Source organism: Nycticebus coucang, chromosome 23 (genome assembly GCF_027406575.1).
Source record: "Nycticebus coucang isolate mNycCou1 chromosome 23, mNycCou1.pri, whole genome shotgun sequence".
Taxonomy (NCBI): Eukaryota; Metazoa; Chordata; class Mammalia; order Primates; family Lorisidae; genus Nycticebus; species Nycticebus coucang.
In genome coordinates, this window is record NC_069802.1 from 5,337,758 (window position 1) to 5,364,670 (window position 26,913).

The window sequence follows — 26,913 nt, forward strand, 5'->3', positions numbered from 1 at the left end:
GCCAGCATGCTCCTCGTTGTTTTGGGAGTTTGCTTAAATCTAGTGATTGGCATTTGAAAGAACCTTGCCTGACTATACTTAGACTTTTGTCTGGGATTCCTTGTGTCTACCCTTTGCCTGAGCCCAGGACTCTTGGGCCTTGGTGCCTACTTGGTGCCTGGCGTGTGCCTGGAGGCTTTTGATTGCCGTGGACTCTGCAGCATGGTCAGCACGCTCTTTCCCTTTATGGTCAGTAAGCCCTGCCCTAGTGAAAGGAGGAAGCACACTCAACCCTGCTCAGCCCCTTCCCCTGGGGCACAGCCCACACAGGTAGGCCTGGCTGGGATACGGACTGTGCCCTGAGTAGAACATTGGAGAAATCTGTTCTTCATGGACAACAGAAAAATTACTCATGTATCTCTCTCTTTGAGCGCTGATCAAAGTCTTTGGAATGCTGAACTCTGGCCTTTGACACTATCTGGGGCCTCTGCCTGTCAGAGGCCAAGGCCTTTCCTCTTATCCCATTTCTTTGGCGACCAACCTTTCTGATCGGCTGTCTTTCTATAGGCTCTCAACCCCCTGGGGTTCTGACTTACACCCTTCTGCTGGCTTCCTTCCCACATCTTTCCGGTGGCCCTCTGAGAGCATTGTTCCATTGTGAATCAACTCTCCCACACCCGGCCTCACTCCCTGCCTGTGGCTTGCTCTGCTGTGGCCTACGCCTGGCTTCCCTTTGCTGCTACCCTGTTCTGACTTTTCTGCCTTCGTTCAAAAACCCTCTCGCCTTCAGGGTACAAGCCATTCATGCGAGCAGCATTGGGGTCTTTACTTTTGCTGCCAACCTCCATCTTCTCCCTGATTTACTCACTGGGTTCATGGCCTTTTCTCCTAATTCTCCTATCTCTGCATTCACATATACAACTAACTTTATATGCTTGCAACAGTTACACGGTGGGCCTGGGGATAGTTAATGGGGAGCGGTTAACTGTGGTGGGAGTAGAAAATAAGGAGGATTCCATAAAAGAGATTACCTGTGAGCAGGACCTTGAAAAACATAGGATTTCAACAAGTGGATAAAGGATGAGCCTTCCACCAGAGAGAATAACTCGAGCAAAGGCAGGGAGTCTTGAAAAGGTCTGGTTTTGCTTGAATCTTGGGAGACAAGTGGTAGGGAAGGAAGAGGGAACCCAGATGGGATTGGACATGATTATATTTGCTTAAGATTAAAGAATGGCCCTAAGGAGGATCCGAGTGGGAGAATGCAAGAGAATGAACAGCCTTGATCATGAAAGGGGGAGGGATGCGCATAAATGATAAGATTAAAATGTTTTGGAGTGATTATAAACATGGAGGAGGAGTAAAGTAGGTTAAGAAAGCTCATAGTAAAATCAGGGGTATAGAAGAAGAGGTGGAGGTATTTGCAGGGCAGGTGGGTTATGAGGGAGCAGGCGGCAGGGCAGAGAAATAAGGCAGGTACCTGCTGCTGGCGAGACAGGCGAAGAGAGGCCCTGCCTGGCGAAGGGGTGGGATTCTGGGAGACAACAGCTACATGTGAATCACATTCCTTGGCCTTTTAATTATCTGGTGAATAAAGAGTAAGATAACTTAGGTACCTCATGATAGTAAAAATGACTACATCATGTAAGCTTCAGATGTTGCCCAAGCTCTGCTTTATAGCTCAGCACAACTCTAGGAGATGCTAAAAAGGTTCAAGGGAAATAAAATGAGTTCTCTGATCACTTAAGGTTGGGAAACACTGCATTCGATATGATTCATGGAGCCTATTCACATATGAAAAGCTCTGAGAAATGCACACAGGAAACCAGTTTGATGCGGTTGAACCCAGCTTTTCCTGAGTATATTTGTCCCTTCATTAATTTCATTCATTCATTCAGCAAGGATGCTGTAAACATATGCTATGATCGTGTGTTTGAGGCACTCTGCTGGCTGCTGGTCTTACAGTGGAGAATAAAGTCAGCCTAGAGTCCTGTGTTTGGGAGATGAAGGTCTGGTGTGAACACATGTTATCATCTCTCGGGTCCTGGTTTTCTGAGAACATGGTTTTGGAAGCCTTGAGTTAAGCTGTTTTGTTATTCCTTTCTGTGCTCTGGAGTGATTGTCACCTGTCTCTCTGCCTTTGTGTCTCTATCTTATATCAATACCTCCACCTTCTCACAGAATGTTTCCCACACCTCCTGCTTGGGCATGGACTGAGCTGATGACAAGGGAACTTTCAGGTCTGGGAAGTTGGTGACTCATCCAAGGTCACCCAGCTCGTTAGGACTAGCGTCAGAACCCGGATCTTCTGGCTCTAGGTTCTGTGCTCATTCCATTCTCAGTGAGAAGGGACCATTTGTTTTTCCTTTTTTTTTTATTAAGTCATATATACATAGATCATGAATACATTTATACATATGTGGAGTACAATGTGTTGATTTTTTTATACAAAAATGCCTGAAAAAAATATTACGTAGACTCAACAGGTTGAGTGAGATACGGTGGATACGGTGGACTGCCAACTTAATAAATAATAGCAGGGCTAATTTAAGTGTCATCGCCACTACCACCACCACCATCATCATTGTCGTCACTGATGTTGAGTGAGTATTATGATCCCGTACCATGCTAAATACTTTATATACACTTCTTTGTTCAATTTTTACAAGTGCCTTAAATAGTAATTATCACCCCATCTCGCAAATGAGGAAGCAAGCTCAGAGGGGTGAGTAATGTGTTCACGTTTACACATGCGGTAAGGAGCAGAGCCAAGCTTCTATTCTGTTTTGAGAGTCTAAACCCTTACCTTTGTTGACTTTGTCTTGTATCAGGTGAAATGTTTTTTCTGCTTCATGACTTCCCTCTCAGAATCATTTGTCTTTTCCCCCTTCCATTTCAGCCCCACCCCCCACCCCCAGATCCTTCCTCTCTGTAAAAACCTGACTTCAGAAGGGATCTGGGTTAGTCAGACATTCCATGAGCCAAGAAGTGATCATGAGATAAGTAATGAGGGCCTATTAGATGAAGGAACTGCCTTAGGAGTGGAGGATCCGGTGGGGAACCAACAGACTGTGTTCCTCTTCCTGTGGAACTTACAACCAGTGAGGAGAGCACACAATTAAAGAAACCACTCTCAAGAAGAATGTCATGTGGTGATGAGAATCAGTGTGAACAATTAAAGTGGGATAACAGTGAGGGTCACTGGCTGTCCTCTTTAGATTGGGTAGTCAAGGGAAAGCCTTTTTGTGAAAGTGTTGTTTAAATGGAAATGAGAATTATAAGACGGAGCGAACAACAAAGAGAGAGAGATTGGAGGGAAGGTTGGAGGCAGGAAGAAAAAGAGGAGGTGGAACACTTCTAGGTAGATGGAACATGATGTGCAAAGACCCCAGCCTTGAGTTTGCTGTGTTTTAATATTAGGAAGAAGATGGAATCATGGTGGCCCAGGGGCAGAGTGCTGCTAGACGTGGTTGGAAAAGTGGGTTGTATGCTAGGTAGAGGGGTTTGGGTTTTGGTCTAAGGGCATGGGGCAGCCCTTGGAGGGTTTAAGTACCGCTGACACATGGACTGACTGCTGAATGTTTTTTTTTTTTTTTTTGCAGTTTTTTTTTGCCAGGGCTGGGTTTGAACCCGCCACCTCTGGCATATGGGGCTAGCACCCTACTCCTTTGAGCCACAGGCGTCACCCCTGACTAATGTTTTTAAAAGATTGTTTTTACTGAAGAATAGAGAAATGATCATAAGGAGATAAGAAAGGAGGTAGTGAAACCTGTTAGGAGGAAGTTGCAGTAGTCCCAACAAGGAATGATGGTGGCTTTATCAGTTATCACTATAGTAATGGTGTATTGCAGACTTCCCATAAACTCAGCAACATACAACAATGTGGATTTTTGCTCATGAGTCGATGGGCTGGTTGATCTTGACTGGGCTTGCCTATGTGTCTGTGATCAGTGGCAGGCCAGGTGGGCAGCGCTGCATTGTGGCCTGGGTTCTCTAATGTGTTTGAGGGCTAACTGGCTATCAACTGGTCTACGATGGCCTCAGCTGAAATGGCTGCAGCAACTCTGATTTCCTTCCTAGGTATGTTACTGCCTCCAGGAGGGTGGCTGGGGCCTATTCTCATGGCGAGAAGAGAATTCTAAAGAAGTGAGAGGGAGCAGGGCCAGGCAAGCACATTCCTAAGCCTTAGCTTGTAGAGTTCATGACTGTCCCATTGGTCAAAGCAAGTCTTGTGGGTGTACCCACAGCCAGTGCGGGAGGGCATTGCCAAGGGCGGGGTCAGGGAGGTGTGAGACAATGCAGGAGGGTAGGAAGAACAGGGACCATCTGCACCCCCAGTCCAGTCTGTAACACTGACGGGAGAGGAGTGAAGAGGAGAGACTTGGGTAGGTTAGGAAAAATGTTTTGGAGGTACAGTCCAAAGAATGTGCTGATGAATTACACCTCAGATATGAGAATGAATCAAGGATAACTCTTAGATTTCTGGCTGAGCAGCAGGGGACATGGTGAGTCCATTTACTCAGATGGCAAAGACTGGGTATGAAGAGCAAGTTTAAAAAAAAACGTTAGAGGGCGGCGCCTGTGGCTCAGTGAGTAGGGCGCCAGCCCCATATGCCGAGGGTGGCGGGTTCAAACCCAGCCCCGGCCAAACTGCAACCAAAAAATAGCCAGGCGTTGTGGCGGGTGCCTGTAGTCCCAGCTGCTCGGGAGGCTGAGGCAAGAGAATCGCGTAAGCCCAAGGGTTAAGAGGTTGCTGTGAGCCGTGTGACGCCACGGCACTCTACCCGAGGGCGGTACAGTGAGACTCTGTCTCTACAAAAAAAAAAAAAAAAAACAAAAAAACGTTAGAACATACGAAAAAATGTTCATCATCCCTGTCTATTAGAGAAATGCAAATCAAAACTGCCCTGATACCATCTAACCCCAGTGAGAATGGCCCACATCACAAATTCCCAAAACTGCAGATGCTGGCGTGGATGTGGAGAGAAGGGAACACTTTTACACTGCTGGTGGGACTGCAAACTAGTACAACCTTTCTGGAAGGAAGTATGGAGAAACCTCAAAGCACTCAAGCTAGACCTCCCATTTGATCCTGCAATCCCATTACTGGGCATCTACCCAGAAGGAAAGAAATCCTTTTATCATAAGGACAGTTACACTAGACTGTTTATTGCAGCTCAATTTACAATCACTAAAATGTGGAAACAGCCTAAATGCCCACCAACCCAGGAATGGATTAACAAGCTGTGGTATATGTATACCATGGAATTCTATTCAGCCATTTAAAAAAAATGGTGACTTTGCATCCTTTGTATTAACCTGGATGGAAGTGGAAGACATTATTCTTAGTAAAGCATCACAAGAATGGAGAAGCATGAATCCTATGTACTCAATTTTGATATGAGGACAATTAATGACAATTAAGGTCGCAGTGGGGGTTGGGGGAAGGGGAGAGCAGAGAGAGAAAGAAGGAGGGAGGGGTGAGGAAAGGAAGAGCTGAGAGAGGGAAGGAGGGAGGGGGCGGGGCCTTGGTGTGTGCCACACCTTTTGGGGGCAAGACAGGATCGCAAGAGGGACTTTGCTAATAAATGCAATCAGTGTAATCTGGTTTATTGTACCCTCAATGAATCCCCAACAATAAAAAAAAAAATAAATAAATAAGGGCGGCGCCTGTGGGTCAGTGAGTAGGGTGCCGGCCCCATATGCTGAGGGTGGCGGGTTCAAACCCAGCCCCGGCCAAACTGCAACAAAAAAATAGCCGGGTGCTGTGGCGGGCACCTGTAGTCCCAGCTCCTCGGGAGGCTGAGGCAAGAGAATCACTTAAGCCCAGGAGCTGGAGGTTGCTGTGAGCTGTGTGATGCCACAGCACTCTACCAAGGGGCATAAAGTGAGTCTCTGTCTCTACAAAAAAGAAATAAATAAATTAAAAAAAGCCCCCAAAACATTGTTAGGGTTTTTTTTCTTTTGTAGAGACAGAGTCTCACTTTGTGGCCCTCCGTAGAGTGCCGTGGCCTCACCCAGCTCACAGCAACCTCCAACTCCTGGGCCCAAGCGATTCTCTTGCCTCAGCCTCCCGAGTAGCTGGGACTACAGGCGCCCGCCACAACACCCGGCTAGTTAGTGTTTTTTTTTAAGAGATGAAGTCTTGCTGTGTTACCCAGGCTGGAGTTAAACTCTTGGGCTCAAGCAGTCTTCTTGCCTCAGCCTCTCAAGTAAGTAACTAGGGCTGCAGAGAGTCCCAGACTAGAACGATTTTATTTATTTATTTATTTTTTTGAGACAGATTCTCTACCCTAGAGTCCGATGGCATCATAGCTCACAGCAACCTCAAACTCCTGGGCTCAAGTGATCCTCTTATCTCAGCTTCCTGAGCAGCTGGGACTACAGGGGCACACTACAATGTCCAACTAGTTTTTCTATTTTTAATAGAGATGGGATCTCACTCTTACTCAAGCTGGTCTTGAACTCCTGAGCTCAATCACCCACCTCCGCCGCCCAGAGTGCTAGGATTACAGGTGTGAGCCACCATGTGTGGCCACATTAGAACAAGTTTATTATTATTATTCTTATTAAAACATAGCTGTGTACATTAATGCAAAGAACAAGTTTTAAGAGAGTATCTAGAGTTCATTTTTAGTGTGATACCTGCTAGATGCTTAAATAAAGATGTCAGGTTTGCAGTTAGATATAGAAATCTGAGGTGCTGGAGGACTTTAGGGCTAAGATGTAGATTTCAGAGTTATCCACATATAGATTGGGTTTAAGCATGGACCTAGAGATGATGCCACCCATGAGGAGTGGAGAGAATGTGTGGATGGAGAAGCAGAACAAGTCAGGACAAGCTCGGGAGGGAGGTCGGGGTCGGGGGCCGCGCACGTCAGTGCTGGGGAGGGAGGTCGGGGTCGGGGGCCGCGCACGTCAGTGCTGGGGAGGGAGGTCGGGTCGGGGGCCGCGCACGTCAGTGCTGGGAGCGAGGTCGGGGTCGGGGGCCGCGCACGTCAGTGCTGGGGAGGGAGGTCGGGGTCGGGGGCCGCGCACGTCAGTGCTGGGGAGGGAGGTCGGGTCGGGGGCCGCGCACGTCAGTGCTGGGGAGCGAGGTCGGGGTCGGGGGCCGCGCACGTCAGTGCTGGGGAGCGAGGTCGGGGTCGGGGGCCGCGCACGTCAGTGCTGGGGAGGGAGGTCGGGGTCGGGGGCCGCGCACGTCAGTGCTGGGAGCGAGGTCGGGGTCGGGGGCCGCGCACGTCAGTGCTGGGAGGGAGGTCGGGGTCGGGGGCCGCGCACGTCAGTGCTGGGGAGCGAGGTCGGGGTCGGGGGCCGCGCACGTCAGTGCTGGGGAGGGAGGTCGGGGTCGGGGGCCGCGCACGTCAGTGCTGGGGAGCGAGGTCGGGGTCGGGGGCCGAGCACGTCAGTGCTGGGGAGCGAGGTCGGGTCGGGGGCCGCGCACGTCAGTGCTGGGGAGGGAGGTCGGGGTCGGGGGCCGCGCACGTCAGTGCTGGGGAGGGAGGTCGGGGTCGGGGGCCGCGCACGTCAGTGCTGGGGAGGGAGGTCGGGGTCGGGGGCCGCGCACGTCAGTGCTGGGAGGGAGGTCGGGGTCGGGGGCCGCGCACGTCAGTGCTGGGGAGGGAGGTCGGGGTCGGGGGCCGCGCACGTCAGTGCTGGGAGGGAGGTCGGGGTCGGGGGCCGCGCACGTCAGTGCTGGGAGGGAGGTCGGGGTCGGGGGCCGCGCACGTCAGTGCTGGGGAGGGAGGTCGGGTCGGGGGCCGCGCACGTCAGTGCTGGGGAGCGAGGTCGGGGTCGGGGGCCGAGCACGTCAGTGCTGGGAGGGAGGTCGGGGTCGGGGTCGGGGGCCGCGCACGTCAGTGCTGGGAGGGAGGTCGGGGTCGAGGGCCGCGCACGTCAGTGCTGGGAGGGAGGTCGGGGTCGAGGGCCGCGCACGTCAGTGCTGGGGAGGGAGGTCGGGTCGGGGGCCGCGCACGTCAGTGCTGGGGAGGGAGGTCGGGTCGGGGGCCGCGCACGTCAGTGCTGGGGAGGGAGGTCGGGTCGGGGGCCGCGCACGTCAGTGCTGGGGAGCGAGGTCGGGGTCGAGGGCCGCGCACGTCAGTGCTGGGAGGGAGGTCGGGGTCGGGGTCGGGGGCCGCGCACGTCAGTGCTGGGAGGGAGGTCGGGGTCGAGGGCCGCGCACGTCAGTGCTGGGAGGGAGGTCGGGGTCGAGGGCCGCGCACGTCAGTGCTGGGGAGGGAGGTCGGGTCGGGGGCCGCGCACGTCAGTGCTGGGGAGGGAGGTCGGGTCGGGGGCCGCGCACGTCAGTGCTGGGGAGGGAGGTCGGGTCGGGGGCCGCGCACGTCAGTGCTGGGGAGGGAGGTCGGGGTCGGGGGCCGCGCACGTCAGTGCTGGGGAGGGAGGTCGGGGTCGGGGGCCGCGCACGTCAGTGCTGGGGAGGGAGGTCGGGGTCGGGGGCCGCGCACGTCAGTGCTGGGGAGGGAGGTCGGGGTCGGGGGCCGCGCACGTCAGTGCTGGGGAGCGAGGTCGGGGTCGGGGGCCGAGCACGTCAGTGCTGGGGAGCGAGGTCGGGGTCGGGGGCCGAGCACGTCAGTGCTGGGGAGCGAGGTCGGGGTCGGGGGCCGCGCACGTCAGTGCTGGGGAGCGAGGTCGGGGTCGGGGGCCGAGCACGTCAGTGCTGGGGAGGGAGGTCGGGGTCGAGGTCCGCGCACGTCAGTGCTGGGGAGCGAGGTCGGGGTCGGGAGCCGCGCACGTCAGTGCTGGGGAGCGAGGTCGGGGTCGAGGGCCGCGCACGTCAGTGCTGGGGAGCGAGGTCGGGGTCGGGGGCCGCGCACGTCAGTGCTGGGGAGCGAGGTCGGGGTCGGGGGCCGCGCACGTCAGTGCTGGGAGGGAGGTCGGGGTCGAGGTCCGCGCACGTCAGTGCTGGGAGGGAGGTCGGGGTCGGGGGCCGCGCACGTCAGTGCTGGGGAGCGAGGTCGGGGTCGAGGTCCGCGCACGTCAGTGCTGGGGAGGGAGGTCGGGGTCGGGGGCCGCGCACGTCAGTGCTGGGGAGCGAGGTCGGGGTCGGGGGCCGAGCACGTCAGTGCTGGGGAGCGAGGTCGGGGTCGAGGTCCGCGCACGTCAGTGCTGGGGAGCGAGGTCGGGGTCGAGGTCCGCGCACGTCAGTGCTGGGAGGGAGGTCGGGGTCGAGGGCCGCGCACGTCAGTGCTGGGGAGGGAGGTCGGGGTCGAGGGCCGCGCACGTCAGTGCTGGGGAGGGAGGTCGGGGTCGGGGGCCGCGCACGTCAGTGCTGGGGAGCGAGGTCGGGGTCGAGGGCCGCGCACGTCAGTGCTGGGGAGCGAGGTCGGGGTCGGGGGCCGAGCACGTCAGTGCTGGGGAGCGAGGTCGGGGTCGGGGGCCGCGCACGTCAGTGCTGGGGAGCGAGGTCGGGGTCGGGGGCCGCGCACGTCAGTGCTGGGGAGCGAGGTCGGGGTCGGGGGCCGCGCACGTCAGTGCTGGGGAGCGAGGTCGGGGTCGGGGGCCGCGCACGTCAGTGCTGGGGAGCGAGGTCGGGTCGGGGGCCGCGCACGTCAGTGCTGGGAGGGAGGTCGGGGTCGAGGGCCGCGCACGTCAGTGCTGGGGAGGGAGGTCGGGGTCGAGGGCCGCGCACGTCAGTGCTGGGGAGGGAGGTCGGGGTCGAGGGCCGCGCACGTCAGTGCTGGGAGGGAGGTCGGGGTCGAGGGCCGCGCACGTCAGTGCTGGGAGGGAGGTCGGGGTCGAGGTCCGCGCACGTCAGTGCTGGGGAGGGAGGTCGGGGTCGAGGGCCGCGCACGTCAGTGCTGGGGAGGGAGGTCGGGGTCGAGGGCCGCGCACGTCAGTGCTGGGAGGGAGGTCGGGGTCGAGGTCCGCGCACGTCAGTGCTGGGGAGGGAGGTCGGGGTCGAGGGCCGCGCACGTCAGTGCTGGGGAGGGAGGTCGGGGTCGAGGGCCGCGCACGTCAGTGCTGGGAGGGAGGTCGGGGTCGAGGGCCGCGCACGTCAGTGCTGGGGATCGAGGTCGGTGTCGGGGGCCGCGCACGTCAGTGCTGGGAGGGAGGTCGGGGTCGGGGGCCGCGCACGTCAGTGGTGGGGAGCGAGGTCGGGGTCGGGGGCCGCGCACGTCAGTGCTGGGGAGCGAGGTCGGGGTCGGGGGCCGAGCACGTCAGTGCTGGGAGGGAGGTCGGGGTCGGGGTCCGCGCACGTCAGTGCTGGGAGGGAGGTCGGGGTCGAGGTCCGCGCACGTCAGTGCTGGGAGGGAGGTCGGGGTCGAGGTCCGCGCACGTCAGTGCTGGGGATCGAGGTCGGGGTCGGGGGCCGCGCACGTCAGTGCTGGGGAGCGAGGTCGGGGTCGGGGGCCGAGCACGTCAGTGCTGGGAGGGAGGTCGGGGTCGGGGTCGGGGGCCGCGCACGTCAGTGCTGGGAGGGAGGTCGGGGTCGAGGTCCGCGCACGTCAGTGCTGGGAGGGAGGTCGGGGTCGAGGTCCGCGCACGTCAGTGCTGGGAGGGAGGTCGGGGTCGGGGGCCGCGCGCGTAAGTGCTCGGGAGGGAGGTCGGGGTCGGGGTCCGCGCACGTCAGTGCTGGGGAGGGAGGTCGGGGTCGGGGGTCGCGCACGTCAGTGCTGGGGAGCGAGGTCGGGGTCGGGGGCCGCGCACGTCAGTGCTGGGGATCGAGGTCGGGGTCGGGGGCCGCGCACGTCAGTGCTGGGAGGGAGGTCGGGGTCGAGGGCCGAGAACGTCAGTGCTGGGAGGGAGGTCGGGGTCGGGGGCCGCGCACGTCAGTGCTGGGGATCGAGGTCGGGGTCGGGGGCCGCGCACGTCAGTGCTGGGAGGGAGGTCGGGGTCGAGGGCTGAGAACGTCAGTGCTCGGCAGGAAAGCAGAAAAGTAGAAGGCAGCAGAGAAGATTGAGAAGGTGTAGCACCCAAGATTAGAGAAATCTGGGAATCTGGCAATCTTCAATGTTGCGGAGAACCAGGAAAAACTAAGCATTCGAAGGAGAGACTGTGTTGAGTGCTACTGACGGTGTAAATAAAATTTGAGAAGTGACCAGTGTGTTTGGTATCATGGAGATTCTTGGTGACCAAAGATCATATTATCTATTCCTATTTCTATATTATATTCCTATTTCTTAAGTGAACCAGAAAATAACCGGTCTAGCTCACCCCTTAATCAGGAAACACAGAAACTCCTTTATCAAGGCTTTATTTACTAAGCCATTGTCAAGTATGAATATCAATCAAGTCGCCTGCTGAGAATGTTTTTGTAAATTTCTGCCCAAACCTCTACTGTGAAGATACTGTATAGTATCTTTCATTATCCTTTACAGTCCCCAAAACTAGTTTCTCTCTGGAGTTTACAGACAGGGAAAGTTTTTCCTTTTGATAAATTGGTGTGTATTTTATCATAAAAAATTACTTTTCTATGAGGCAATTTTTAATTTCTGATATTTTGAGAAACTTCGAATTTAACAACATTGCAATAGTTGTTTCAGAGTCCTGGTTGTCAATGTATAGTAGAACCATAGCATGCATGAATTTGTTTTTTTTGAGACAGAGTCTCACTATGTCACCCTTGGTAGAGGGTAGGGTGCTATGGCATTGCAGCTCACAGCAACCTCAAACTCTTTGGGCTTAACTATTTTCTTGCTTTAGCCTCCCAAGTAGCTGGGACTACAGGCACCCTCCACAACACTTGGCTATTTTTTGTTGTAGTCGTCATTGTTTAGCAGGCCCAGGCCAGCCCCAGCGTATGTGGCCAGTGCCCTAAACACTGAGCCAGGGGCGCTGAGCCAGCATGCATGATCTGACTTGATAGCAGCAGACCAATGGGATGGGGTCAAGGGCAGCAGGGATGGCTTGTTGCTGCATGTCCTGACCACCTGCATTCCTTGTGAGAGTTCAACTCTGAGGCCAAGGGTTGGGAGAGGGAAGAGAGAGAGATAAACAACAATTTAAAGAGCATGGGTGATTGTATTTACCATTCCCCACAGCATGTGTATAGGAGATGTTTGAACCTGCTCCCTCCATCGAGTTGGCAAAACTAACCTACCTACCTTCCTTCCTTCCTCCCTCCCTCCCTCCCTCCCTCTCTCTCAAACAGAGTCTCACTCTGTTGTCCTGGGTAGAGTGCCGTGATGTCACAGCTCACAACAACCTCAAACTCTTGGGCTCAGGCAATCCTCTTGCTTTATTCTCCCAAGTAGCTGGGACTACAGGTGCTCGTCACAACACCCGGATAATTTTTCTATTTCTAGTAGGGACAAGGTCTCTGTCTTGCTCAAGCTGGTCTTGAACTCTTGAGCTCAAGCAGCCACCTGCCTCAGCCTCCCAGAGAGCTAGGATTACAGGTGTGAGCCACCGTGCCTGACTGCAAAGGATTTTCATGAGCTTCTCACAGTGCTTAATGCCATGTTAGCTGTTAAAGGTAAATATATCTTTTTTTATTTTATTTTATTTTATTTTTTATTAAATCATAACTGTATACCTTGATATGATCATGGGGCATCATACACTCGCTTCATAGACCATTTGACACATTTTTATCACAGTGGTTAACATAGCCTTTCCGGCATTATCTCAGTTACTGTGCCAAAACCTTTACATTCTACATCTACCAAGTTTCGCAAATACCCCTGTAAGATGCACCACAGGTGTGATCCCACCGATCCCCCTCCCTCTACCCACCCCCCCCTTTCCAACTTCCCCCTATTGTTAAGTTGTAACTGGGTTATAGCTTTCATGTGAGAGCCCCAAATTAGTTTCATAGTAGGGCTGAGTACATTGGAAAGGTAAATATTTCTTCACGCAAACTGGCCTCTAAACCCAAGTCAACTACTTTAATGCTAAACTGAAAAACCAGAAGTCTGTTTTTTTCTGGGCTACATAGTTTGCGATCATGTCTGGCACCTGCTGTCTGTGGTGGTTCCCTTCCGTACTGACTTTGGTCTTCGCCCCGTGACTTGGTTGTGCCAGGGTAAAGCGTTCAGTGCTGGACACTGTGAGGGACTCAGGCTCCCTCACTGCTCTTGGATCCTGAGGACTGCGAGAACAAGCCTAGCTGTCCTGCAGAAGAGGCCTCACGTGCCCTGACTGGGAGCTTGCAAGGGCTGGAAGTGTGAGCTGGCCACCCTAGACATCCAGGCCAGGGCTGTCAGCCACTCTGCGGGATCGTGAGGAATAATACAATCTGATTGCTTTTGTGCTACTAATTATGGAATGGGTTTTGTTTTTATGTTTTCTAAAAGCTAACTGTCCACTGTTTCTGGACATTTCTACTGATGCTGTGGTGGACTTATCCAGAGACAGAGTGCTGGTCTTCAGGGTGACCTGTGTCTGCCGTGGAATGTTCAGTGATTATTTCGACTATATTCAGTGTCTGCCATGTGTGCTGATGTGAGAACCAGTCTCCAACTAAACTTGGATTCCACTCCATTTTCTTCCCTCTTTTTTATTTCTAACTTCTTCTTTTACTTTTAATTGCCATCTGTATATTGTTTGCATGTTGTAAGTATGTTTTTTCTTAAATTTAGTAAATTTTTCTTAAATTTCTTAGTATATTTAATGATGTTGTACAGCCATCACCATTCTCTAATGACAGATTTCAATTGCCCCAGAAAGAAAGTCCCATGCCCGAATCTCCCTCTTTCCTATCTAACCAGTAATCCACTTTCTGCTTGTATTTGCCTGTTTTAGACATTTGATATAAATGCAGTTAATAGAGTTTTTTATTTCACATAATATTTTCAAGGTTCATCCATTTATGTTGTTTATCCATTTATCCGTTATGTTTTTTTTTTTTAGACAGAGCCTCAAGCTGTCACCCTGGGTAGAGTGCCATGGCATCACAGTCCACAGCAACCTCCAAGTCCTGGGCTCAAGCGATTCTCCTGCCTCTGCCTCCCAAGCAGCTGGGAGTACAGGCGCTTGCCACAATGCCCAGCTTTTTTTCTTTTGGTTGCAGCTGTCATTGCTGTTTGGCAGGCCCGGGCTGGATTCGAACCCACCAACTCAGGTGTATGCTGCTGGTGCTCCAGCCGCTTGAGCCACAGGCTCCGAGCCAGTGTTTCCTTCCTTTTTAAGGTAGAATAATACTCCATTGTAGGGAGATGATATATTTTGTTTATGTATTTATCTGTTGATAGACCTTTGGGTTGTTTTCACTTTTTGGCTGTTATGCGTAGTACTGTTATAAACATTTGTAAGTAAATTTTTGTCTGAATATGTTTCCGATTTTCTTAGGTACGTACCTAGGAGTAGAAATGCTGGGTCATATGGAAACTCTATATTTAACTTTTGAGGAACTGCTGAGATGTTTTTCACGGTGGCTGCAGCATTTTACATTTCTGGCACAAATGTATGTGGGTTCTGATTTCTCCACATTCTTACTGATGATTGTTCTGCTTCTATCGTTTTGATTATATTCAGCCTAGTGTGTGTGAAGTGGTATCTTGTGGTTTTGACTTGCACTTCTCTAATGACTAATGATGTTGAATATCTTCATGTGTTTAGTGGCCATTTGTATGTGTTCTTTGGAAAAATGTCTATTCATTTCTCCATTTTATGGCCTTTACCCATTGAAAAATTGGGTTGTCGGCTGGGTGCAGTGGCTCATGCTGTAATCCTAGCACGCTGGGAAGCTGAGGTGGTGGATTGCTTGAGCTCAGGAATTCGAGACCAGCCTGAGCAAAAGTGAGACCCTGTCTCTACTAAAAATAAAAAAACTGAGGCAAGACGATTGCTTGAGCCCAAGAGTTGGAGGTTGCTGTGATCTATGATGCCACGGCACTCTACCCAGGGTGACAGCTTGAGACTCTGTCTCAAAATAAATAAATAAATAAATAAATAAATAAAAATTGGGTTGTCTTTTTATTGTTTAGCTGTAAGTTTTCTTCAAATATTCTGGACCCTTATCTGATATATTGTTTGCAAATGTTTTCTCATTCTGTGGGTTTTCTTTGAACTTTTTTGCAGTTTTTTTTTTGGCCGGGGCTGTGTTTGAACCCACCACCTCTGGCATATGGGGCCGGAGCACTACTCCTTTGAGCCACAGGCGCCGCCCCTTTTTTGACAATGTTGTTTGACACACATACATTTTTTTTTTTTTTTTTAACTCCATCCAGGTTAATACAAAAGATGAAAAGTCACCACATTTTTTATGGCTGAATAGTGTTCCATGGTATACATATACCATAGTTTATTTATTTATTTATTTTTTATTGTTGGGGATTCATTGAGGGTACAATAAGCCAGGTTACAATGATTGCAATTGTTAGGTAAAGTCCCTCTTGCAATCATGTCTTGCCCCCATGAAGTGTGACACACACCAAGGCCCCACCCACTTCCCTCCTTCCCTCTTTCTTTCCCCCCCCATAACCATAATTGTCATTAATTGTCCTCATATCAAAATTGAGTACATAGGATTCATGCTTCTCCATTCTTGTGATGCTTTACTAAGAATAATGTCTTCCACGTCCATCCAGGTTAATACAAAGGATGTAAAGTCTCCATTTTTTTAAATGGCTGAATAGTATTCCATGGTATAAATATACCACAGCTTGTTAATCCATTCCTGGGTTGGTGGGCATTTAGGCTGTTTCCACATTTTGGCGATTGTAAATTGAGCTGCAATAAACAGTCTAGTACAAGTGTCCTTATGATAAAAGGATTTCTTTCCTTCTGGGTAGATGCCCAGTAATGGGATTGCAGGATCAAATGGGAGGTCTAGCTTGAGTGCTTTGAGGTTTCTCCATACTTCCTTCCAGAAAGGTTGTACTAGTTTGCAGTCCCACCAGCAGTGTGAAAGTGTTCCCTTCTCTCCACATCCACGCCAGCATCTGCAATTTTGAGATTTTGTGATGTGGGCCATTCTCACTGGGGTTAGATGATATCTCAGGGTTGTTTTGATTTGCATTTCTCTAATATATAGAGATGATGAACATTTTTTCATGTGTTTGTTAGCCATTCGTCTGTCGTCTTTAGAGAAAGTTCTATTCATGTCTCTTGCCCATTAATATAAGGGATTGTTGGCTTTTTTCATGTGGATTAATTTGAGTTCTCTATAGATCCTAGTTATCAAGCTTTTGTCTGATTGAAAATATGCAAATATCCTTTCCCATTGTGTAGGTTGTCTCTTTGCTTTGGTTATTGTCTCCTTAGCTGTACAGAAGCTTTTCAGTTTAATGAAGTCCCATTTGTTTATTTTTGTTGTTGTTGCAATTGCCATGGCAGTCTTCTTCATGAAGTCTTTCCCCAGGCCAATATCTTCCAGTGTTTTTCCTATGCTTTCTTGGAGGATTTTTATTGTTTCAGGCCTTAAGTTTAAGTCCTTTATCCATCTTGAATCAATTTTTGTGAGTGGGGAAAGGTGTGGGTCCAGTTTCAGTCTTTTACATGTAGACAGCCAGTTCTCCCAACACCATTTATTGAATAGGGAGTCTTTCCCCCAAGGTATGTTCTTGTTTGGTTTATCAAAGATTAGGTGGTTGTAAAATGTTAGTTTCATTTCTTGGTTTTCAATTCGATTCCAAGTGTCTATGTCTCTGTTTTTGTGCCAGTACCATGCTGTCTTGAGCACTATGGCTTTGTAGTACAGACTAAAATCTGGTATGCTGATGCCCCCAGCTTTATTTTTGTTACAGAGAACTGCCTTAGTTACACGGGGTTTTTTTCTGGTTCCATACAAAATGCAGAATCATTTTTTCCAAATCTTGAAAGTACGATGTTGATATTTTGATAGGAATGGCATTGAATAGGTAGATTGCTTTGGGAAGTATAGACATTTTAACAATGTTGATTCTTCCCATCCATGAGCATGGTATGTTCTTCCATTTGTTAATATCCTCTGCTATTTCCTTTCTGAGGATTTCATAATTTCCCTTATAGAGGTCCTTCACCTCCTTCGTTAGGTATATTCCTAGGTATTTCATTTTCTTTGAGACGATGGTGAAGGGAGTTGTGTCCTTAATTGGCTTCTCATCCTGACTGTTATTGGTGTACACAAAGGCTACTGACTTGTGGACATTGATTTTATATCCGGAAACATTACTGTATTTTTTGATGACTTCTAGGAGTCTTGTGGTTGAGTCTTTCGGGTTCTCTAAGTATAAGATCATGTCATTAGCAAAGAGGGAGAGTTTGACCTCCTCTGCTCCCATTTGGATTCCCTTTATTTCCTTGTCTTGCCTAATTGTATTGGCTAGAACTTCCAGCACTACATTGAATCGCAAAGGTGACAGAGGACAACCTTGTCTGGTTCCAGTTCTAAGAGGAAAAGCTTTCAGTTTTACTCCATTCAGTAAAATATTGGCTGTGGGTTTGTCATAGATAGCTTCAATCAGTTTTAGAAATGTGCCACCTATGCCTATACTCTTCAGTGTTCTAATTAGAAAAGGATGCTGGATTTTATCAAATGCTTTTTCTGCATCTATTGAGAGGATCATGTGATCTTTATTTTTGCCTCTGTTAATATGGTGGATAACATTTATGGACTTGCGTGTTAAACCAGCCTTGCATCCCTGGGATGAATCCTACTTGATCATGATGAATGACTTTTTTGATGATAAGCTGTAATCTATGGGCTAGGATTTTGTTGAGAATTTTTGCGTCTATGTTCATGAGTGAGATTGGTCTGAAATTCTCCTTTTTGTTTGGGTCTTTTCCTGGTTTTGGTATCAGGGTGATGATTGCTTCATAGAATGTGTTGGGGAAGATTCCTTCTTCCTCAATTTTTTGGAATAATTTCTGCAGTACAGGAATAAGCTCTTCCTTGAAGGTTTGATAGAATTCTGGAGTGAAGCCATCTGGGCCAGGGCATTTTTGGTTGGAAGCTTTTTTATTGTTTCTTTGATCTCAGTGCTTGAAATTGGTCTGTTCAGGAGCTCTATTTCTTCCTGACTGAGTGTAGGGAGAGGGTGTGATTCCAAATATTGATCCATTTCCTTCACATTGTCAAATTTCTGGGCATAGAGTTTCTGGTAGTATTCAGAGATGATCTCTTATATCTCTGTGGGATCAGTTGTTATTTCCCCTTTATCATTTCTGATTGAGGTTACTAGAGATTTTACTTTTCTGTTCCTCGTTAGTCTGGCCAATGGTTTATCTATTTTATTTATTTTTTCAAAAAACCAACTCCTTGTTTCATTAATTTTCTGAATGATTCTTTTGTTTTCAATTTCATTGATCTCTGATTTGATTTTGGATGTTTCTTTTCTTCTACTGAGTTTAGACTTAGATTGTTCTTCTTTTTCCAATTCCAGAAGATCTCTTGTGAGATTGTTGATGTGCTCTCTTTCTGTTTTTCGAATGTAGGCATCTAAAGCGATGAATTTTCCTCTCAAAACTGCTTTTGCAGTATCCCACAGGTTTTGGTAGCTTGTGTCTTCATTGTTGTTATGCTCAAGGAAGTTAATGATTTCCTGTTTTACTTCTTCCTTCACCCATCTCTTATTCAACAGAAGATGTTTAATTTCCATGCCTTTGGGTGGGGTCAAGCATTTTTGTTAGAGTTGAGTTCCACCTTTAGTGCCTTATGGTCTGAGAAGATACAAGGTAAAATTTCAATTCTTTTGATTCTGTTGATATTTGTTTTGTGTCCCAGGATATGATCAATTTTGGAGAATGTTCCATGGGGTGATGAGAAGAATGTATATTCTTTATCTTTGGGATGGAGTGTTCTATATGCGTCTATCAAGCACAGTTGTTCTAGGGTCTCATTTAAGTCTCTTATATCCTTGTTTAATTTCTGTTTAGAGGATCTGTCCAGCTCTGTAGGAGGAGTGTTAAGGTCCCCTGTTATTATGGTATTATCAGATATCATATTGCTCAGACTGAGTAAGGTCTGTTTCAAGAATCTGGGAGCATTTAAATTGGGTGCATAGATATTTAGAATTGGAATGTCTTCTTGTTGTATTTTTCCCTTGACCAATATAAAGTGAGCATCTTTGTCTTTTTTGACTTTAGTTGCTTTAAATCCACATGTATCTGAAAATAAGATTGCAACTCCTCTTTTCTTCTGAATTCCATTTGCCTGAAAAATTGTCTTCCAACCCTTGACTCGGAGCTTTAATTTGTCTTTTGAAGCCAGGTGTGTTTCTTGCAGACAGCAAATGGATGGCTTGTGTTTTTTAATCCAGTCAACCAATCTATGTCTCTTCAGTGGGGAATTCAAGCCATTAACATTTATTGAGATAATTGATAAGTGTGGTAGTATTCTATTCGTCTTATTTGGTGAGAGTCCATTGCTTAGTTTTATCTTTTGCATCATTGTGGAGGTTTGGTTCTGTCCTTTAATTTCTGAGTTCTTACTTTGCTGCTGATCCATTGTGGTGGTCAGTGTGCAGAACAGGTTGAAGTATTTCCTGTAGAGCTGGTCTTGTTGTGGCGAATTTCCTCAATGTTTGTATATCCGTAAATGATTTGATTTCTCCGTCAGTTTTGAAGCTTAGCTTAGCAGGGTACAGAATTCTGGGCTGGAAATTGTTATGTTTAAGTAGATTAAAGGTAGATGACCATTGTCTTCTTGCTTGGAAAGTTTCATTAGAGAAGTCTGCGGTCACTCTGATGGATTTGCCCCTGTAGGTCAACTGGCGCTTACTCCCGGCAGCTTGCAGAATCTTTTCTTTTGTCTTGACTTTGGACAGGTTCATCAGAATGTGTCTTGGAGAAGCTTGGTTAAAGTTCAGGCGACCTGGGGTCCGATAGCCCTCTGAAAGCAGTGTGTCAGAATCTTTGGTGATATTTGGGAAATTTTCTTTTATAATATTCTCTAGTATGGCTTCCATTCCTCTGGGGCATTCTTCTTCCCCTTCTGGAATTCCTATAACTTGTATGTTGGAACGCTTCATAAAGTCCCATAATTCTGACAGTGAACGTTCTGCTTTCTCTCTCTTCTTTTCTGCCTCTTTTACTATCTGAGTTATCTCAAAAACTTTGTCTTCTACCTCTGAAATTCTTTCTTCTGCATGGTCTAACCTGTTGCTGATACTTTCCATTGCATCTTTAAGTTCCCTGATTGACTGTTTCATTTCCTTCAGCTCTGCTATATCCTTTTATATTCTTCATTATCGTTCATCTCTGATTTGATTCTGTTTTTGGATTTCCTTTTGTTTATTTTCCACTTTATTAGCAGTTTCCTTCATTGTTTCCATCATTTCTTTCATTGTTTTCAACATGTGTATTCTAAATTCCCTTTCTGTCATTCCTAACATTTCTGTATAGGTGGAATCCTCTGCAGTAGCTACCTCATGGTCCCTTGGCGGGGTTGTTCTGGACTGGTTCTTCATGTTGCCTGGAGTTTTCTGCTGATTCTTCCTCATGGGTGATTTCTTTTATCTGTTTCCTTGCCCTAATTTTCCTTTCATTTCCTCTTGCTCTTTAAGTTCTCGTGCCTGTGGAAGTTGCGGGCAGGTTTAGACGGATTGAACACACACGACCACTTGCCGGTTTTCCACTGTTTTAGTCTTCCTCTTGGGGTCCAGAAGTCTCTCGCTGACTCCCTGTATCCTCTCAGGGGTGATGATAGGCAGATCCCACCAGCCAGAGATGGCTGGGGTCCTATATCCCCAGACTCACGGTGCCCCGATGCAAGGAAGCTGTTACTCGGCTGCCATCTTGCTCCGCCTCAGAGTTTTTAAATTTGCTTAAGACTCTTAGAAATAAGTGTGGGAAAATAGCTGGGCGTTGTGGCGGGTGCCTGTAGTCCCAGCTGCTCGGGAGGCTGAGACAAGAGAATCGCGTAAGCCCAAGAGTAAGAGGTTGCTGTGAGCCATGGGATGCCACAGCACTCTACCCGAGGGCGGTACAGTGAGACTCTGTCTCTCACGGGCTGCCGTGGTGACAACCGCTGCGGCTCCCCCGTGCCTCGCCTGACACACATACATTTTTTAATCCATTTTTCTTTTGTTGTCTTTGCTTTCAGTGTCATATTTAAGAAGCTGTCGCTTAATCTAAAGTCATGAAAATTCACCTATGTTTTCTTCTAAGAGTTTTAATTTTCATTCTTGAGTTCAGTCTTTGGCCCATTTTTAGTTAATTTTTGTGTTTGATGTGAGTTGTGTGTGTGTGTGGGGGGCTGTCCAAATTTATTTGGCTCCAGTTGTCCCTGAACCATTTGTTGAAAAGATTATTCTTTCCCTATTGAATGGTGTTGGCACCCTTGTCAATTGTTAAAAATAATTGGCCATAGATGTATGGGTTTATTTCTGGTTCTCAATTCTCTATTGACCTCTATAGCCACCCTTATGTGGTAGCACACAATTTTAACTACTGTAGCATTGTAGTAAGTTTTGCAATTGAGAGTGTGAATCTTCCAACTTTGTTCATTTTTCTCCAAGATTATTTTTTGCTATTCAGTATCACAGTATATATTTTAGGATGAGCTTATTCACATCTGAAGAAAAGGTAGTTGATATCTGATAGAGATTGCATTGAATCAGTAGATTCATTTGGGAAGTATCATTTTAACAATATCATGTCTTCTATCCATGAAGGTGGAATGCCTTTACCTTTATTTAAATTTTATTTAATTTCTTTTAATAATATCTTGTAGTTTTCAGTGCACAAATCTCACTCTTCCTGGGCTAAATTTTGTTCATGATTTTTATAATAAGATGTTTCAATTTCCCTCTGGATGCAGACAAAATATGAGTTAGAAATCAATAAAAAGAAATGTGTTTAATGTTTAATGTAGCTCCTGAGCAATTTAATATAGCGAGACTTTTACTCTAGAAGTCTGGGAGTTAGGATTCTGTATGTGTTTTCTCAGAGGTATTATTATTTCTATAATTTTTTAATTTATTCATTTATAACATGGTACCTGCCATTTATTCCTACACATTTACATTTTTTAGTGATTAATAATAATGCTGTGAAAATTAATTCAGACACTAATATTGTGAAAATTAAATTAAAACAGTAATATCGATAGCAATCACTTAGATGGCACTTACATGCCAGGTAACTACTCTAAATATTTTATGGACATTAACTCATTTAATGAAATTAAATATTGGGTGTGTGTGTGTGCAGCTTTAAAATTTAAAGGACTGTGTGATACTGTGTTTTTGTGTGGGTGTATGTGTTTGTATATACGTATGCAGTCTTACCTTTTAGGTGACAATTGGAAAAACTCTTATTTTAACTTTCAAAAAATAGTTTTCAGGCAGGATTCTAGGAGTTAGATCAGGCCAAATGTTATATTTTATCTTGCTTGAGATGTAGTACTTGGGGCGGGGATGGGGGGAAGACTTGTAAATACACCTTTGAGAAATTGGTGTGGAGCAGAATGGAGATTTATGTATACATATGACGTGTACACACATGCTAACTAATTTATTCTGCTGTGGCTGCCTAAGCAGCATCAATGTTGATGTAAAGTTGATTTCTTTAGAATTTCACACAGCACTGGAAAAAATGAGATGTTGATTTATCACTGTAGTCAGACACTGCACTTAACCACTTTTACAGCCCTTAGCTGAATGTAGTGTCGTTTTTGTTTTTAAGTCACTCTTTTCCCTGCTTCTCTAGAGCAAAGATCACGTCTTCCTCATCTCTCTGATCACCTTGGCGCTCCAAGTGTAACTCCCGATAGATCTCAGCTGTGTAATAAATGTCAGAATGAATGATTGTGAGAATGTCTGAAACTGTTTCTGTGGACAAATTAGTTCTGAACTGCAAATGGTGAAATGATCGGTGAGTAAAGAAGAGGGAAGATTCCAGGGAAAGGAGAAAGTTGACAGGGAGTAGAGAAGACTGGAATGAGAATGGAGGGGTCAGGAAAGCTGTAATATATTATGTCCTACTTAGGTGTTGCTGTGTAAGAAACCACCCGTAACTTACAGGCACACAGCAGCAACCATTTATCACACTTATGGCTTCTGAAGGTTAAGAATTGGACAGTGCACAGGGGATGTCTTTGTTCCACAAGGCTCTTTTTTTTTTTTTTGGCTGGGGCTGGGTTTGAATCCCCCACCTCCGGCATATGGGACCGGAGCCCTACCCCTTGAGCCACAGGCGCCGCCCATTCCACGAGGCTCTTATCTTGGAAAACTTAAATGGCTTGGAATGACTCAAGCAACTGGGAGTTGAAATCTTCTCAGGGTTCTCTCTTATATCTGGCTCTTGGGCTAGGATGACTTGAAGGCTAGGCTCAGCAGGAATTCTGCAATTTAACTACTGTTTGTGGTTTTTCTTCTTGACACAGGCTTCTTTTAATGTGGTGGCTGAGTTCTAAGACAGGGTATCCAAGGAGCCCCAAACCTCAAGCAGCAGCTACTTGGCCTTTGATGACCTAGCCTCAGAGGTCACTTCTGCTGTATTGTATTACTCAAGGAGTCACAAGCCCATTCAAATTCAAGTGGAGGGGACATGGTACACCTGACTCTTAAGGGAAAAGTGTCAGTGAATTTTGAGGTATTTTTGAAAGGCAGAGGCACTACATGTGATAAATGGGCCAGATAATGACTATGATAGGTAGAGCAAAGAACAGGACAGTACATAATTAATTTACTTCATCAGAGGTAGGATGTATGACAGTGTCACTGGACATTTTTCAAACAGTAGTTAGATCATGACTTATATCCATGATACTTTTTTTTCATTCTTTTATTTAAGTGAGTTTAGGGAGTACAAGTGGTTTTTTGTCACATAGGTGAATTACATAGTGGAGAGGTGTAGGCTTTTAATTTACTCATTGCCTGAATAGTGTACATTGTACTTAACAGGTAATTTTTCATCCTGCACCACTTTCCTGCCCTAGGCAATTTTTCACCCCACACCTGCTTCCTGCCCTGCCCCTATCTGAGTCTACAGTGTCATTAGGTTGCTCTGTAGGATCATGAATGCCCATTGCGTAGCTCCTTCTTATAAGTAAGAACATTCAATATTTTGTGTTTTGCTCCTGGGTTACTTTACCTAGAATAATGGTCTCAGTTCCATTCAAGTTGCTGCAGAAGACATTATTTAATTCTTTTTGATAGCTAAGTAGTATTTCATGGTATATATACACTATTAGTGTACAATGTACACTATTCAGGCAATGAGTAAATGAAAAGCTTACACCTTTTCACTATGCAATTCACCCGTGTGTCAAAAAACCACTTGTATTCCCTAAATTCACTTAAATAAAAGAATGAAAACAAAAAAAGGCATCAAAGGGCGGCACCTGTGGCTCAGTGAGTAGGGCGCCAGCCCCATATGCCAAGGGTGGCGGGTTCAAACCCAGCCCCGGCCAAACTGCAACAAAAAAATAGCTGGGCGTTGTGGCGGGAGGCTGAGGCAAGAGAATCGCGTAAGCCCAAGAGTTAGAGGTTGCTGTGAGCCGTGTGACGCCATGGCACTCTATCCGAGGGCAGTACAGTGAGACTCTGTCTCTACCAAAAAAAAAGGTATCATGGATATAAGTCATGATCTAACTACTGTTTGGAAAATGTCCAGTGACACTGTCATACATCCGATCTCTGATGAAGTAAATTAATTATGTACTGTCCTGTTCTTTGCTCTGTCATAGTCATTATCTGGCCCATTTATCACCTGTAGTGCCACTACCTTTTGAAAATACCTAAAATACATTTTCTTTACCCACTCACTGGTTAGTGGGCTCTTACATTGATTTCCCCATCTTTGTAGCTGTCAATTGTGTTCCGATAAACGTCTGAATACACGTGTCTTTTTTGACGTGATGACTCTTTCCCTTTGGGTAGATCCCCAGTAATGGGATTGCTGGATCAATGGTAGAATGATCGGTCTACTTTGGGTTCTCCGAGGAGTCTCCATACTGTTTTCCATAGATGTTGTACTAATTTGCATTCCCACCAACAGTGTATAAAACTTCCCTTTTTATCATATCAACACCAACATCTGTTGTTTTTTGACTTTTTAATAAGGGCCATTTTGACAGGGGTACGGACATTGTGGTTTTAATTTTCATATCCCTGATGATTAGTGATACTAAACATTTTTTCATGTTTCTTGGCCATTTATATGTCTTCTTTTGAAAAATATTCGTTCATATCTTTCGCCCACATTTTAATGAGGCATTTTTTTCTGGCTTAGTTGTTGGAGTCTATTGTAGATTCTGGCTGTTAGTCTTTTGTGGGATGTATAGTTGTGAGTTTTCTCTCCCATTCTAGGCTATCTGTTTACTCTGTTGGGTTATTTCCTTTGCTGTGCCAAAACTTTTAATTCCCATTTATTTATTTATTGTTGTATTTGCTTTTGAGGTCCTAGTCATGAATTCTTTGTTGAGACCAAATTCTAGAAGAGGTTTTCCTATGTTTTCTTCTAGAATTGTTATTTTCTCAGGTCTTACATTTAAGTCTTTACTCCATCATGAGTTCATTTTTTTTTTTTTTTTTTTTTGTGGTTTTTGGCCGGGGCTGGATTTGAACCCAGCACCTCTGGCATATGGGACTGGCGCCCTACTCCTTGAGCCACAGGCGCCACCCATGAGTTCATTTTTGTATATAGAGATCTATTTTCATTCTTTTTCATATGGCTTTTTATTTACTGAATAGTGAGTCACGATATTTTTGAATTTAGTTTATAGTGTTTGTTATAAATGATGTATGAATATGTTTTCTATGGAATTAGTATTTTTATCACTTTTTTTCTTCTCTTAGGATTAGCTATGTAACAGTTGACATTTCAGTTTTGGAAATCCTTCATTTACTGAGCCCTAGAAGACTTAGAAATAAATATAAATACTTCTCTAGTCAAATTTGCCTTCTTGATCTAGTATGTCCTGCAGTTTCAGTTGTGACACTGATCTTTGGAAATCTTTCTAGTGATTCCTTATAAAAAGCTGCAACTTGTATGTTCGCACTTTGCCTTACTGCCCACTGTGCTTTGGCACTTTGTTAGTCTGTACAGAATTTTCTTTTTGTCATGCTGTAGAATTGAAAGCAAACTTGAGCTTGTATGAAATTTGAACAGGGGAAACAAGGGAAGATGAGAGTTATAACAAGGACAAATACTGCATTGGAGACCGTAGTTTTGTTTTTGGCACTGTTTGTCAGAGAAGAGGCAGTGTTACATTACATTATCCTGAGGCTGGGCTGGTTAACAGGAATCACGGGAACCCTAGGAAGGCATTTATGATGATTAGGTTGTGCAGTAATAGGGATCCTTGGAGAAGGATAACCTCTGCCCTTTCCTTTCCCTTCCCCTTCCCTTTTCTTTTCTCTCAAGCTGTCGCCCTGGGTAGAGAGCCATGGCGTCACAGCTCACTGCAACCTCCCAAGTAGCTGGGACTACAAGCGCCCACCATAATGCCCAGTTATTTTTTGATTGTAGTTGTCATTGTTGTTTGGCAGGCCTGGGCTGGATTTGAACCCACCAGCTCCAGTGTATGTGGCTGGCACCCTAGCCACTGAGCTACAGGTGTGGAGCACCTTTTCTTTTATTTTTTATTTATTTATTTATTTTATTTTTTTTATTGTTGGGGATTCATTGAGGGTACAATAAGCCAGGTTACTCTGATTGCAATTGTTAGGTAAAGTCCCTCTTGCAATCAACCTTTTCTTGTTTTATTTACTTGCCTTGGTTCCTTTTTCTCTCCCTCCCCCTTCCTCCTTGCCACCTTTAAAAAAATTCTTTCTTAGTAATTCCAAAGATGATACGGTCATGGAAAACTATGTCATTCCCTTAAACATAAGATAGAAGTATATTTCTATTTTAAAAAGTAGGTTAGCTAGTCTAGACTTTGCTTGGTGAAGTCTTTCAAGGATGAGGTTATATCTTTTTTGAGACAGTCTCACCTTGTCACTCTTGGTAGAGTGCTATAGCATCATAGCTCATAGCAACCTCAATCTCTTGGGCTCAAGCAATCCTCTTCCCTCAGTTTTTCATTTTTAGTAGAGACAGGATCTGGCTCTTGCTCAGGCTGGTCTTGAACTCATAAGCGCAAGTGATCCAGTACCCTCGGCCTTCCAG

General features: G+C 46.9%; 1 protein-coding gene across 6 annotated transcripts in view; it reads left to right on the forward strand.

Moving 5' to 3' along the window:
- TEC (tec protein tyrosine kinase) overlaps positions 1-26,913 on the forward strand; it is a 159,841-nt gene that overhangs the window by 17,689 nt on the left and 115,239 nt on the right. The window contains exon 1 of one of the 6 annotated variants that reach the window (XM_053578020.1): positions 12,307-12,412. The exons of 4 other annotated variants lie outside the window; for them this stretch is intronic. The gene's annotated coding sequence lies outside the window, so the exon portion shown is untranslated. Of the gene's footprint in view, positions 1-12,306; positions 12,413-14,322; positions 14,342-26,913 lie in introns of those variants that run through there. One more of the 6 variants, XM_053578027.1, reaches the window with a different exon arrangement.